This window comes from Rutidosis leptorrhynchoides, chromosome 3 (assembly GCF_046630445.1).
Source record: "Rutidosis leptorrhynchoides isolate AG116_Rl617_1_P2 chromosome 3, CSIRO_AGI_Rlap_v1, whole genome shotgun sequence".
NCBI classification, from domain to species: Eukaryota; Viridiplantae; Streptophyta; class Magnoliopsida; order Asterales; family Asteraceae; genus Rutidosis; species Rutidosis leptorrhynchoides.
Window position 1 is genome coordinate 504,698,352 of NC_092335.1, and position 16,690 is coordinate 504,715,041.

Sequence of the window (16,690 nt, forward strand, 5' to 3'; positions counted from 1 at the left end):
ATCTATTACTTGCTTCATACTCCATTCCTACTAGAAGATTTAATTAAGGCAACAAGATCTCTACGAATTGTTCACCAAGTCAAGCTCCCTACAACTTGTTCACCAAGTCAAGCTCCCTAGACTTGTTCACCAAGTCAAGCTCCCTACGACTTATTCACCAAGTCAAGCTCTCTTCGACTTGTTCCTTTGATCAAATTCTTCACACCTTCAACAATCTCCCACTTGAAGACTTTGAGCAAACTCTTCACTACTCAACAATCTCCCACTTGAAGATTTTGAACAAACCCCGAACATCAATCTCCATTCCAACCAAGAACGTCAAACCACCATTATACCGCCAAACTCCATTTGGGACACGCACACTCATCACATACGTCGAATGAGTAGACTTTCGATACAAGGTCTTCAACACTACTTGTCTAAACTAGAAATCAATAACCGCCTCAATTGTCAATGTTGTTCAAATACCCATAGCAACTCCCGATCTCCTCTCAGCTACGACTTTTGATACCGCCGGAATCAAACATCCGGGTCACGCCGCTCTTCCACACCAGAGGGAAGGAAGTCTTTCGACATCAAAACCGCTAAGCTTCAACCCGATCTCCAGTTACTAACATGGGTACTCTCGGTTTCCCGCACCATCATCTTCTTACACAAGAAGATCAATTGAAGTATGCAACTCTTCAATTATAGGATTCTTCACCGCCTCACTGATCACTCTAGACATGTCCAATCCCAAACCCACATGTCAATGATCACCCTCGTACAGAATTTCCAGTCTATCTATGATTTCCTTTTACCAGCAATCAGAAAATTCAACAGACGTCTTTGTAGACTCTTCATCAAGGCTCCAGTGAGAACAACCTCGAAATCTACTACCTTTTCAACTTTCCGCTTTCTCGCTGGTACATTGACCTCCTCATAGCTATGAATATCACAAACCCCATCTTCTCATCCCAAGCACGCTCCCACTGTACGAGTAAGAAATAAAACCGTGGCTATCCGAGAAGAATCTGGTTTGTTCCACAGGTCAGTTGCAAATCTATTTTCCATTCGAGGGTATGTTTGTAGCATCCAAGTACCCTAGTGTTATACGCACTAATCATGTGAATACCAGAGACCCACGTTGCATAATCATCTTCATAACTCCCATTAGTCATCAAACTCCCACTAGCTCAGTACTTCCGTCGGTTACCAAACTCCCATCGAATTCCCAACACCCTCTAGAAAGCTCAAGTTCCAGGACTTACAAGATTATCCACTTCTACCATCACCTAAAGATTCCCAATTGGTCCACCCGAAGAAACCCCGCTTACTTTGTTGTACCATTGTCAACCAAACCCAAAGCGTCAGTCGAATACGTCATATCCGAAAACTTCAAACCAATTCTTCAGTGAGAGAAGCTCTAACCCTGCCCACATATTCCATATACTATAGAATATTCGACTAAATACATTAGTCGACCAGTTCAATAATCTGATGTTGGACTTTGGTTTGCACCGTAACAAACCTCCCCTCAAACCCAAGTTCAACTCGGCATCCCTCCAATAATAGTCAAGATCCAACCTTCTTTAGTACCTGCCGCAACCTCGAAACACAACTTGAATGGGACCACATCAAGTCTACTTACGGTACAAGGCTCCAAGATCAACTCATCCACCGAGGGTGCACAACCGCGTGTGCCAACCAAGGGGTTAAGCCAACCGTTGACATGCTGCAAATGTCACGTTGCGCTATCCACACATCCAGACTCCAAACGAGTATCATACATTCACGATAACTCTCACTGTCGATTTTCAAACGAATGTCCCCCCTGTTTATTACTTGGCCACCCAAACTTGAAAGAAACCATCTTTTAAGCACACATTTGTTTCTACCCCAATATTCGATGTATGACTAAGGTTTGCACCCAAAACAAACCTCCCCTCAAACCCATATCCATATGAGCCTCCCTTCCAACGATAGTTTGGACCCAATCTTAAACGGAACTCCCAACTGTCTGTCTGCGGACCAGTGAGATTTCGATACAAGACTTCAGAATCAACTCAACGTTACCAAGAGAACGCCCGCGCGCTGAGAGGTGCTCCCACGACGCCGTCCATCACATCCGGAATATATTTTGGCTCCCGTAACAAAGCTACATCTCTAAAAAAATCACAGCTTTTATCGCCCAAAGATTCGCAAAACAAATCGTCTCGCCACTCGCAATATCAAAACCGGAACTCTCTCATAAAACTGCCGCAAATTAAAAAAAATCATATCTCACGATCCAACAGTCCGATCATCACCAAAATTTTATCACGCTTAGATCAGTACTTCTGGAACCTACAATACAAGTTTCACGTCGATCCAACAGTAGACAAACCCTCTATGAATTTTCTCTTACAGCAGCTCCAAACCCAAACCACTGCAACTTCGAAAAAACATAACTCAATATCTAACGGTCCGATCACTACCAAATGTTTCCCACAACTAGATCCACAAGTCTAACATCTACAGTAAAATTTTCAAGGTGATCCGACGGTTAACGAACCCGTAGTAATTTTTCTCCTCTAACAGCTCCGAAACAAAATAGGTTAAACCTGAACGGCAGCAGCTTTGAAAAATTATATCTCGAGATCTAACGGTTCGATCTTCCTCAAATTTTTACAGCTACTAGATCTACGACTCCAGCACCTGCGGTAAAAATTTCAATCCGATCCAATGGCTAACGAACCCGCAGTAATTTTTCTTCTCCAGATGCGCAGTAGAATCCGAATTTTGAAAAGTTCATCATTCCCTCGAACGGGACCGCAAGGAATGATAACTTAGATCCGATACCCGGATGTTCCCGAAAATCTCTTCTTTGTCTTCAGTAACAAATCTTCGATATCTCGACACAAGTTGCAAGACACACAACCCTGTCGTTTAATCTAACCTTGATGAACACCCAAATCATCAAACATATCGAATATCTTGCTTTCAAATCGCCATCCTGCCCGTCTTCGAACCTTGAAGCTCTGATACCACTTGTTAGGAATTCGGTAGGCCCTAACAAGACAGGTGATTCATGCAAACCACCAAACCCACAAACGACAAGCGATTAATAAAGCAAGAACGATAAATAAAAACGATAAACGACACAGGGTATTTAACGTGGTTATATCCCAACTCCAAAACACGGAGAAGGGTTTACTCCACGGGCGCAAACCAGAGATTTTCTACTATTAATTTTGTGCACACATTACAATGAGGCTAGTGGTTAGAATTTATAGGAAGGGTTAAACTTGTTCACCAAGTTAAACTTGTCCTTCAAGTAAAAGACATTTCATAAATATCTATTACTTGGTTCATACTCCATTCCTACTAGAAGATTTAATTAAGGCAACAAGATCTCTACGACTTGTTCACCAAGTCAAGCTCCCTACAACTTGTTCACCAAGTCAAGCTCCCTACGACTTGTTCACCAAGTCAAACTCTCTTCGACTTGTTCCTTTGATCAAATTCTTCACACCTTCAACACCAAGCAGGCTGATAGATGGGGTAATGGTTCAAGGAGTGCAAGTTTGGTGACTACAGAGTAAGAACTCAAAATGATGGCAAAAGATTTGGTCCTGGTTGAGGTCCGATCAGAGTCATAGAACTGTTAACAGCCGGATTTATAGTTTTTATAATTCAAATTCCAATCTTATTATTAGTAGATAGAATAGATAGATGCGATGTTGAGCAGGTTTTCAATCTTGGAATAACGCCCATGTAAACAAGGTTCCTCGACCAACTACTTTAAATGCATATACAAAAAAACATCACAACTATATATATATGAAAAATGATGCAAAACATTATTTACAAAAAACATAAAACTCGATCAATCATATGTCACATTGTCATAAAATTAAGGATCTTTATAAGAATTAAGTATGCAAGTTTTGCTATTTTCTAAATAAAGAAACAAAAAAGGCTTGAAGAAACATACGCTAGCAAAGAATTTAAACATATTTTATCCGACAACAAGATATTGATCCACGGTGGATGTTCAACCATGGCTTGCGCCTCTCAGGATCAACTTCACATACTGTCAATTTTTCCAAAATAGTCGCATTTTTAAGTAGATAATTTATAATTATGGTAACTTCTTCCAAAGTTGCATAAGAAACTACAAAAATTTCCTTTAACTTAAAACGAAGACAAGCAGGTGCCACCTCCATTGGCGGGTTCCATTCCATTGCAGAAGGTTGAAGCCCCTAACAATGAACAAACAAATAGTCAAATAGTCAAATACCAATATATTGAAGTGAAAAGGGGTGCTTAAATGTGTGTTTTGAAAATCATTATATGATATTTAAAGATTAGAATGGTTAAGCAAAAGTACGAGACGTGTATTTGACGATGAAAATCAAAAACGTCACGATATGCTCAAAGTAGCATAAACTTACACCAGAAAAGGTAAGAAACTCAAGATTTGGCATATTGTTTAACAAAACCAGCAACAATTTCCGTTCCCAAGCTATTTCAAGTTTAACCAAGTTAGGAAACATGGGCAGGTTTATATTATGAATAATACCAAGAGCCTGCATAACCAAAACACTATGCATTATCATCCCAAAGTATAACTTAAATGCACAGTATAATCACAACGGCATGACATTTAAAACTAGAACAATCAACTGAATAAATGATTATACTGTTGAACATGTAAGATTAATGTGGAAGGTAAAACATATAACTATATGGCTAAATTCATTTGAGCCTTCAGGGTCACACATATATACACCTAGACTTCAAATTATATATATATATATATATATATATATATATATATATATATATATATATATATATATATATATATATATATATACATTAAAAGAGAGTCTCGATTAGCTAATAAATGTTTTCAAAACCCCCTTAATCACCGTTAGATTAGAAAATTACGTTACAATACCCCTTAATCCAACGATCATTAATCATTGACTAAAAATATTAGCTAATAAATCAATTATTTACATTAATTACCCAATAATACCCCTAATAATCCTAAAACACACTGGTAGAGAACATTAAAATAGGGTAATTCATAAACGAACATTAAATCAAGAAACGAATTGCTAATCGACGTGTTGATGCAATCAATTACTCATGATAAATTTGATGTAACGTTTCGTCTAGTTTATGTTGATGAAGAGAAAGACAATTGTGTCCTTGTGAGTGATTATGATCTCGATGATATAATGTGCCAACGATTGAACCCGTTGATTATTACCGTAAAACTCATAAATCCGATTGTGTTCAAGGTTCTTTTGTTTACACTTTATATTTTTTTGCTATTAATTTTTTTTTTTTCGTTTAACGATTTCATGGCTCGTCCATCCTCCATATTTGTACTCTTATCTTATGTTTTACTTTCTTTTATTTTAATTTAGCTTCACTTAATTGATGAGCGTTTCATTGAATTATAATATCTATAATACTACTCATGATCGATTTATATTATTTGGTGATGTTCTCAACCTAGGGTTAGGGTTCTAATTTGTTGTAATATTACCTGTTGTTAGTTTACAGTATCATATATGAATTCATAATCTTTAATGTTTGCAAAAAAGAAAAAAAAATTAAATCAAAATTTGCATATGTTGTTTGCCTTTTTGTTTGTTTAGTCCTTTAATTTGTTTATGTATATGAAGAATGGTAATATTAGTTTTGCATTTGGTTATCCAGTTTTATTGTAACAAGCCAAACATTAGGTAAAACTTGTAATTTCATATATAAGGAGCTATGGATGCATCTTAATTGTAGAGATTATCAAGCTGAACTATTGTTAACATGTACTTAGTGATTGACTTTTTCAGTCAAACATAAAACTCCCACACTATGCAGCTCTGAAAATTAGTGGTCAAAATATATTATTAACATATCTCAGTTTCATGGACAATATGCAACTTTAACTTTTTGAAAAGTGGCATTAGTAGTCAATGAGTGTTAATCTCAAGTACATCAAATCTGTATATGAGTATGAATTTAAAAGTCTCTTATCAATGGACCTAAACTACCACAATCTTCCCGTGACGACCGAAAGCAGACGAAATCTTCTCCGGGCAAAATCTTCATCATCGAGAGAGTTGAATCTTCATCCAGACTCTTTTATCATGTAAGATTTCTTCATATGTTTAATTTCGTCGTTCTTCTTCGTCTTCTTCACATAAACCCTAAATTGTTTGGAGTATTGCTAAATATTATGTAACTTGGATTACCCTAGATTGGTATGGTGCTAATTATTATGGATTATAGATTGAAATATATTTTAAGGTGTTTTTGGGCCTAATTTCATTAATAGTCTTCGAATGATAGTCACCTTTAGCACTCTTTGGTGAAATTGGTGTAATGACAGTTGATGATTAAGAGTTAAATGATCAGGGTTTAGTTTTCGATGTTGCATATCTTGGGTGATGCTGTTCTTTTTATGTGGGTTTTGTCGTTGCAAGGTTAGTTATATATGTATTCTCCATTAGAAAGAACTGAAGATTTTGATTTACCATACTTGCTATTGTAGATTTTTCATTGACGTCTATATAGAATATAGATTGCTAGGTTAGATCTTACAGTGACATTGAGACCTCAAAGTGCGAACTAATCGGTAGCAGGCGCTGATTTTGAAAACTGTGTGCTAGAGATGTATAACATCATACATATGATACATCATGCTCGAAAGGTAATTTGAGCTACACTTTTACTATAAACTTTTTTGATTTTGATTTGTTGTTTGGAGTAGGATTATGTGATGTATTTCATACAGAGTATTAAACAACTGAAACTATGTTTTAAACAACTGAAACAATGAAATGAAAGATACCTATAAATTTGAGGTGCTCATTTTTTTTTTTTATTTAATTTTTTTTTTGCTAAAATAACAATAACATTAAACCAAACCTTTTCATCAACTGATGAAAAAGACTAACAAATACAACCGATCCACACTCAATCCAAGGCTCGGGACATAAAACAATCCTTAAAGCAAACAAAGAATCTAAGCTAACTAAACACGGGCCTTGAAAAATCGACCAACACAAAAAAATCGAGCACGAGAATAAACATCCGAACACATACAAAACAAAAACTAAAATACACCAATATCCAAGAGCATATAACCGAACCAAGCCGCACAAAATTACCCGTCTACCGCTTCACCTTTACCTTTACGTTTCTGAGTCTTTAAAATTGGTTTAACCACCACGCCATCAATCTTCAAATGATTAAGCATCTTGCCCCCTTGATTCTCGATTGCATAAGAAGAAACCTTTGACACCCCGTTACCAATCCTCACACCCGGTACCGGGGTAGCAAACGATTCATCTTTCCTGAAGCTATCAAAAAAACCACCATCATGGTCCTCTTCACTTAACTAGGTTCCATTGCTGTCGGACACTCCACGATCTTCCTTTTCACGACAGAAAGGCCCTTTACCTCCATCAGACGAATAATCTGACACCTCTTCATCCCTAAGCTTGAAACCAATGTCAGGAGGACCCTCTAAAATAACCGGAGCAGTAATCACCGAACCCGAATGAGTAGCAACAATAGAATCATTAACCAAATCACCGAAATTTACTGAAACCACATCAACGTTCTCTTCATGCCTATCAAACCCATTAACACCCTTCTTTGAGCTAGACCTCCTCGAACACTTCTTTGACCCCTTTACGGAAGTAGGAACATCAACCAATGTGTCATGTGGACCGGAACCAAAAACAATCGGACCCGTAGTCCTGAACTCCGATTCCACACCAACCGCATTTACATTCGAACACCCCCATGACCTTTCCACAGAAAGACTACCAACAGACACCTTATGAACCGGATTACTAGCGAGCACAAACCGATTGGTAGATTCCATAAGTCGTTGATCAAATACCCCATTTAGTACCCGATTTAAACAAGATAAATCATAGATTTCGGATACCCAAACATTACAAACGAAACTCTCCGATGTCGACGGAGCTACGTCCATAACCACCGTGTTGTGAATATGCTTCGGATTTGCAGACTTGTTGAACACGAAAAGAGAACTTAAACATCCCAAAGAAGACGTCGATTTTGCCACATCTAGAACCTCACCAAAAAGAGATCCAACCTTCAAAGCAGTATCTTTCGAAACACACAAAGCTGGCACCCCGGTGATTTCAAGCCAGGCAAACCGATGGAAAGACATAGCAAAATTCGAAAAAGGGGAAATCAAAACAAAATCGTGATCCTTCGCATTGATAATATTGTTGAAGCTACCCGAATCACTACAAACACAAACACATTTGAACAAACCATAATTGCTAATATACGAAACATGAGCGTTGCAAGACACCAAAAAACTGGAAACTTTAGTCTCCACCACCGGAACCACATCAAGCAATAAAACTGCCAACTCAAGCCGATCCGAGATGAAGCAATTGGGAGAAATCTTGCACCTCAATTTCTTCACATCTGGAACACCCCATCTATCGGAAACCAAGGACGACCGACGAGATGGCCAACCCACATAGATGGGTTTACCGCAAAACTTGGAACCATTAAGAGTTGCAACTGCCTTCGAAGCATCCGACTCCTTAGAATACGAAATGAAAGAATACCTTCGGGATGACCAGAACTTGATTTCTTGAATCTCCCCAACTTTACCAAAAAAAGTTTTCCACCATCTGTCGAGTAACTGACTTATTGATCCTCCCGATGAAAATAGTACGATTGAGACGAGCAGAACCGGAGGAACCATTCCTGGTATCATCACCGACATTCGGACTGTCGTCTCCTGACCTGAAAACTGGAATAGAATTCCCCAGAGAAGAAAAGTTTTGGGTGGAAGTAGGGTGGAGATGGGTGGGAGTGTGGTGGTTTGAAATGGGTAAATGTGTATTTTTTTTGAAAATGAGCCGTTAGAAATGTTAGGTGAGTTGCTCATTGAGCTTGCACCTTAGAATTGAGGTTATTCAGTACATTCCCTTTAAGCTTTTATCTGATAAAAATTCTTATTATTTTGTGTTCACTTTTTAGTGGATATTTTTGGTTAGAAAGATATTGACACTTTTGGTAGCACATAGCAAAGTATCACCATTTCATTTTTAAGATTTGGGTTTAAGTTTTGGCATCATAGGAATCCTACTACTGTGCATTGTGCAATTTATTATTATTAATTAATCGCACTTAGTTTGACTAATGTACTTAATATTGGTCAATTTCTATTTAGGACATGACGCCAAACAACATTTCTATTTAGGACTCTCCCATAGTCCTGAGTCCTTTTTGTCATATGTAGTCATCTGGTCTTGAATTTTATAAGAACATATGTGTGGTTACAATCATTTAGATATTTGTATATGTGTTACACTATTATATCTATAAAGTGTTTACTAATGTTCATTGTTACATATCATGGTGGTACAGGTTTTAGAGTTTAGGGTTTAGGATTTAGATTTTAGAATTTATGGTTTAGGGTTTAGGGTATAGTGTTTAAGGTTTGGAGTTTAAGGTTTAGGGTTTAGTGTGTAAGGTTAAGGGTTGGTGGTTAATGGTTTAGGGTTGATTTAACGTTTATGGTTTAGGGTTTAGATATAGGGTTTAGAGTTTAGAGTTTAGTGTATAGAGTTTAGGGTTTAGGGTTTAGTGTTTAGGGTTTATAGTTTAGACTTTAAGCTTTACATTTTAGAATTTATGGTTTAAGGTTTAAGATATAGGGTTTAGGGCTAAGGGTTTTGTTTATACAATTTATGATCTGGAGTATAAATATAGTGTTTATGGTTTAGGGTTTAGTGTATAGGATTTAGGATTTAGGTTTAGGGTTTATAGGGTTTAGGGTTTAAGGTTTAGATATAGAATTTAGGGTTTAGGGTTTAGTGTATAGGGTTTAGGGTTTAGTGTTTAGGGTTTATGTATTAGACTTTAAGGTTTATATTTTAGAATTTATGGTTTAAGGTTTAGGATATAGGGTTTAGGGCTTAGGGTTTTGTTTATACAATATATGGTTTAGAGTATAAATATAGTGTGTATGGTTTAGTGTATAAAATTTAGGGTTTAGGTTTAGGGTTTAGGGTATATGATTTATGGTTTAGGGTTTAAGGTTTAAAGTTTAAGTACGAATGTATCTGGTTCAATTTTTCTTTCGTTAGTTAAGACACCTTTTTCTAAAAGGGATTGGGGTTTAAGGTTTAGGGTTTAGTGTGTAAGTTTAAGGGTTGACGGTTTAGGGTTTAGATATTGGGTTTAGGGTTTAGAGTTTAGTATATAGGGTTTAGGGTTTAGTGTTTAGAGTTTATGGTTTAGACTTTAAGGTTTAAAGTTTAGATTTTAGAATTTATGATTTAATGTTTAGGATATAGGGTTTCAGGTTTGGGGTTTTGTTTTTACAATTTATGGTTTAGAGTATAGATATAGGGGTTTAGGGTTTAGTGTATAGGATTTAGGGTTTATGGTTTAGTGTATAGGGTTTATGGTATATGGTTTAGGGTTTATAGTTTAGGGTTTAGGGTTTAGAATTTAAGGTTTAGGGTTTAGAGTTTAGGGTTTAGAGTTTAGAGTTTAGGGTTTAGGGTTTAAGGATTAGGGTTTAGTGTGTAGGGTGTAGCGTTGGTGGTTTAGGGTTTAGGGTTGGTTTAGATTTTAGAGTTTAGGGTTTAGATATAGGGTATAGGGTTTGTAGTTTAGTGTATAGCGTTTATGATTTAGTGTTTGAGGTTTATTGTTTACAGGTTACGGTTTAGGATTTACATTTTAGAATTTAGGTTATAGGGTTTAGGTTTTAGGGTTTATTGATTAGAGTTTAGGGTTTAGTACGTATAAGGTTTAGATTTAGGGTTTAGTGTTTAGGGAGCGGATATGTTTGTGGGTTATCTTTTGACCCATTTGATTCCCATTTTTTTTACGTGTATGTTCCAATTGACCCATTAAACTAATTTAACTTTAAAACTTCTCCAATCAACCCATATTATATAAATATAACCCAATTGATCTAATCCCAATTAATTTGACAATATGGTCTAAACTGTCACCCCTCTATCATGTTTAATTGTTCATATTGTTCACACAGAAAAAGAACAATTGGTATTTCTCTAAACTTAATACAATCATCACTTAATACATTTGTTTATAGTACTTCAACTTCAAAGTTTAGATATTGATCAACGTTATTTTGTTGAATGATTAATCTACACCAACTTTCCAAACATTTTGTCCGTGAACAGTTTAAGAACACAGTGAAAAAGATGAATGCATGTATCAACTGTAACAACAAGCTTATTGGTATTTAATGATTTATGATGAAGAAATGTGCTTGACCAAGTTTGAAGATGAAGTAACACATACCAATAATACATCAACCCACCTTAAATGACTTACAATGGCACAACACATGCGTTTTCCATCTTGCATCAAAACACATTACGGATACTGATATGCATCAACTGGTATTTTCCTTTGTCTACACACATCATATCTAATTACAATGTTTCGTTCAATATTATGTTAATGTTAATATTACTATACATGTTTCTTTTTTGGGAAATCCGAGTGATCACACTGGCCAAACCAACATTGATGTCCATTACCAGTATCAGAATAATCATATCGCTAATGATGAAAATAATGAAAATGACAGCAGTTCAGGTTTAATTTACTTGGGACATCAAAGTGATGAAGAATTGGCTCCTGAATCTGATACAGAGTAAATGAATGAAGAAAACCAACCTCCACAGCCCAACAATGATCTCCACGACCGACAAGTTGTCTTTTCTGTACCAGGCGGACATACCTGGGTACGCAGCCATTTCAATTTCAATGAAAAGTATTTTTCGTTATTTAATTCTAAGTTTAACGAGAATTCGTATTTATTAACTTTCGAAAGATGTAAAATTGTTGCTAATGAATGTAATAAAAAAATAAATTGTAATAAAAAAAAATAAACTGTAATAAAAAAAATTATTTAGTCTTTTAATTCAATAGTTCAAAGCTAGATATGCCAATCGATGAATGATGGTAATTTTGATATGCCACAGATCTTATCATTAAACACGAGTTGCAACTAAACAACTAAAATGTATGATCTTATGTTTGTATAATCTTATTCTTTTGTATATTAAAAAAAAATTGCCAATATAAATATGTTACAAATAATATTCTTATGGAAACATCAACTTCATATTGATTATCTTCAATGGTTAGATTGTTTGGATAACCAAATTGAAAGCAAAAAAACAAATACAATATAATATGATATTAATTAATGATTTCACTATTCAAAAACCCCGCGAAATCGCGGGTCTTTAACTAGTATATATATATATATATATATATATATATATATATATATATATATATATATATATATATATATATATATATATATTATTCAAGTAACGAAAAAAAATGAATAATAAAAGTATTTGATTCAGAATTAAATAAGTAATTAATTAATATGGATTAATTAATATATCACGGAGTATTACAAAAGGTTTTTATTTACTTGACTAACAAGTTGGAAAATAGAATGGGAAACAAGCTCGTACGCGTTTTTATCTTAACCGACTTAAGGATTCGGCGGGGATTACCAATATATTATATATATTGGTAGATCTCTGGTGGAAAAAGTTATGAAACGAAAACAAGGAAAAATAATATTCACAAAAACCTTTTGATACGAAAACAAAAAGAAACCAAAATCACACTCTCCTGACTTACGAGTTACGACTTCGCGTACGATAAAGGAAGACTAATTTCTTTCTTATTCGTACAAAAACATATTGAGTTATATATATTTTATTATAATAATTTGATTATTATAATAAGTTACTTGGATTTGGACTAGCATCTGGCGTCGTTCGAAAGTGTAGTGGACTATCCAAAGAGGCGATCATAGGTTTCTCACCGTTCATCAGTTTCTTCAGGAAAGGTTTACCGTTACCTCCTCTTTTATTTTATATTCATGACAATTATTATGGTGTAACTGGATCTCATTGGCATAAATTAATCATGTGCATGTTTCATTAATTTAAATATTTCATAAAGTAATAAAAGATTATTATTTTAACTATCCGATGCGTTAATCTGAATTGTTAAAAGTACACACGATTTTCCTTCGGTGGTATCAAGAGCCGCTTTTACACCGTCTTAATTGTCGTGTGATTTTCTTAGATCTAGATTTGTGGTGAATTGGTAAAAGTCAAAACCTTTATGTTTTTGAAAGTCAACTTTGTTGATTACCTCATGACACACAAATAAGATTGAAGAAATTCACTATTTAAATTTTGAATTTAAAAAGTTATGGCTTGCATAATTGTTGGTTAATATTCACAAAAAGTTATGAAACAAAAACAAGGAAAAATAATATTCAAAAAAACCTTTTGATACGAAAACAAAAAGAAATCAAAATCACACTCTCCTGACTTTCGAGTTACGACTTCGCGTACGATAAAGGAAGACTAATTTCTTTATTATTTGTACAAAAACAATTGAGTTATATATATTTTATTATAATAATAATAATTTGATTATTATAATAAGTTACTTGGATTTGGACTAACATGCATTGGCGTTGTTTGAAAGTGTAGTGGACTATCCAAAGAGATGATCATATCCTTTGATCGTAGGTTTCTCACCATTTATCAGTTTCTTCAGGAAAGGTATACAGTTATCTTTTTAAATAATTTATTATTTAATAAATTAAATAATTTATTATTTAATAATTTAATAATTTAAATAATTTAAATATTTCATTAAATAATTTATTATTTAATAATTTAAATATTTCATAAAATAATAAAAATATTATTATTTTAACTATCCGTCGCGTTAATCTGAATTGTTAAAAGTACAAACGATTTTCCTTCAGTGGTATCAAGAGCCGCTTTTACACAGTCTTAATTATCGCGTGATTTTTTTAGATCTAGCTATGTGGTGAATTGATAAAAGCAAAACCTTTATGTTTTTGAAAGTCAACTTTGTTGATTACTTCATGACGCACAAATAAGATATGAAAAATTCACTATTTAAATTTTGAATTTAGAAAGTTATGGCTTGTATAATTGTTGGTTAATATTTATTTTATTTTTCCATGGTTATAAACGTGCATTGTAACCATGGACAAGCCATATATAGGTTTAACTAGTGAAATGACCCGTGGAACCACGGGTTTGTTTAAACGAGAAAGTTTAATGATATGTTTTAGGTATTAAGTGAACGTAAATGCTAAAGTTATTTAGTTTAATGACCCTTGGAACTACAGAGTCCGACTAAGAAACTCGTCAGTTGAACATCTCATCAAACACCTAAAATGCATATTAAACAATCCACATCCAATCATAAGAGATAATATTGGTTGTCATTTTAATTTCAAAAATGTAAATTAAAATATAAATTTAGAATTGGTTTACTTGTACCTAGCTTTTATACCTTCTCATACTCAATTTAAAATATTTAATTGAAATAATTGAAAATTATTTAATTTTAATAATTAAAATAATTATTAATAATATTTAATAATAATAATTAATCAATAAGATCTAATTTTAATTCAAAATTATTTATATTAATGACATCACCCACCATGCTTTGTTTTTTTTTTATTTTTTCTTAGCAAAGGAATTAGCTTAATAATGACATCATCATTATAACATTTTAATATTAACTATAGATATATCAAAAAAGATGGCCTAAATGTTGGTAGTTTGAGGTCTTAATGCACTATCCATTACTATCTTATAAATCCCTAACTTCATGACATCACTTCACATTTTCCCCCCTCACATTCAAAAAAAAAAAAAAAGACAGCTGTCAACTTAAAAAAAATACAGGATGATGTCATTAATCATATAATTAAATCAGTAATTAGCAAAAAAAAAAATTAACAAAAAAAAAGGTTAAAACGTTAGCTGTAAAAAAAATGTCAGGATCCAATATTTTTCATCTGGCCCATATTTTAAAAACCCAAAAAAGCAATCCATTTTAAAAAGTTATCTGTACAAGACAGATGCTTCTCTTGGAAACCCCACCACATGCGTGCACGCCTTTCTGCTAGCCAATCTGTATAGGAAGCATTTAAATTAGGTTAGGCACGATTCAATATCTCAATTTCAAATTTCTCTGCAATTCATCTTCTTCTATAAACTTCTTCTCTATGATTTTCTCCTACAACCACCATCACCGCCATCATCTGCAGCTGCCGCCAGCACCACCATCATCTACAGCCGCCACCACCACCGTTGCTGCCATCTACAACTGCCATTAATCTCACCGCCATATAAATAAACCCTTAATCAGTCGATTTGCCCTAATTTTTACTTTTTGAAGAAATCTTACACAGGTTAGTCGATTTGCTTTAGATTTTTTTTGTTTGTTTTATGTTTATTGAAAACAGGGTTTTGATTTTTTCTTTTGTTATTTTATGATGTTTCTGGATGCTGATTCAGGTTGTATTAGACCAACAAGCATGGTCATGAAGGCAAGTTTTTTGATATTTGTTCGTTTAGAGATAATGATGATGATCGATTTATAAATAAATACAGGTGTTTCATCTCACTTTCATCTTCCAAGTTTTAACAATTTTCTTATCTTTTTCTACATTTATCTCACTTTATGCATCACTGTAAGTTATAACATGAATTTTAATCTTCTTCATGAGTTTTATAAAAATGGTTTCTGTTTAAAGATATAATTGAGAGGTATGAGTTCTTCAAAGAAGGATGATGGACAATCTAAGTTTTCTTTGTTTTCTTCATAAAATCATCATTTTGTTACAATTGCAAATAAGATACATATTTAACAAAATGGTATGAAGAAGAAAATGAAAAGGAATTCATGTAAGCATCTGATTTGCTAGGGTTTTGTTAATTTTATGGATTAATTGGTCTGTTTCTTTGTAACAGAATAGGTGTGGATGAAGAACTGGTGCAGTGCATAATACAAGTTTGTATTACTGGTTCATCGTTCAAGTCCAGGAAATATGTGCAGTGTATAATACAAGTTTGTATTATTGGTTCGCTATCTGACCTTTTTTCTAGAATGCATTATATGCTTTACTATCATTATATATTTATCTTATGCTCGATTAATTTTATGACACCTCAGTGACAAAGCAATATGTCATTCATGTTAAAAATACCAATTTGAAAGACTTCATTTATCATGACCCGGATTTTTCCATGGTTATATATTGAACAATATTAATATTTACATGATTAAATGTTTCCAACATATTAAGCAATCAAACTTTTTAAGACTTGATTAATTGGAACAAATTTTATGTAAACGTGTGACAACCCAAATTGTTCGATGATTCACGAACGATATAACTTGTAAATGACATGATAATATATATATGAACTTATATATATATTTAACATGATTAAATGATAATTAACTATCTCATTAAGTATATTAACAATGAACTATATACATAAAATGAGACTACTAACTTAAGGATTTTGAAACGATATATATACGTAACGATTATCGTTGTAATAACGTCTTAATATGTATATATCGTATTAAGATATATTAACACACTATGTTATCATGATAAAATAACAATTTAACATCCCATTAGATATAATAACAGTGGGATTAATTACATTTAACAAGGTCGTTAACTTAAAGGTTTCAAAACAACACTTACATGTAACGGCTAACGATGATTTAACGACTCAGTTAAAATGTATATATATATATAGTGTATTAAGATGTA

General features: G+C 33.7%; 2 long non-coding RNA genes across 2 annotated transcripts; both read left to right on the forward strand.

Moving 5' to 3' along the window:
• Positions 1–6,008: 6,008 nt before the first annotated feature.
• On the forward strand, positions 6,009–11,879 carry LOC139898250 (uncharacterized). Its single transcript, XR_011776931.1, has 3 exons — positions 6,009–6,127; positions 11,199–11,420; positions 11,612–11,879. It is a non-coding gene; the product is annotated as an uncharacterized lncRNA (long non-coding RNA).
• Positions 11,880–14,997: 3,118 nt separating this feature from the next.
• LOC139898251 (uncharacterized) lies at positions 14,998–16,105 on the forward strand. The gene is made up of 3 exons (XR_011776932.1): positions 14,998–15,310; positions 15,417–15,512; positions 15,873–16,105. It is a non-coding gene; the product is annotated as an uncharacterized lncRNA (long non-coding RNA).
• The last annotated feature ends 585 nt before the right edge of the window (positions 16,106–16,690 follow it).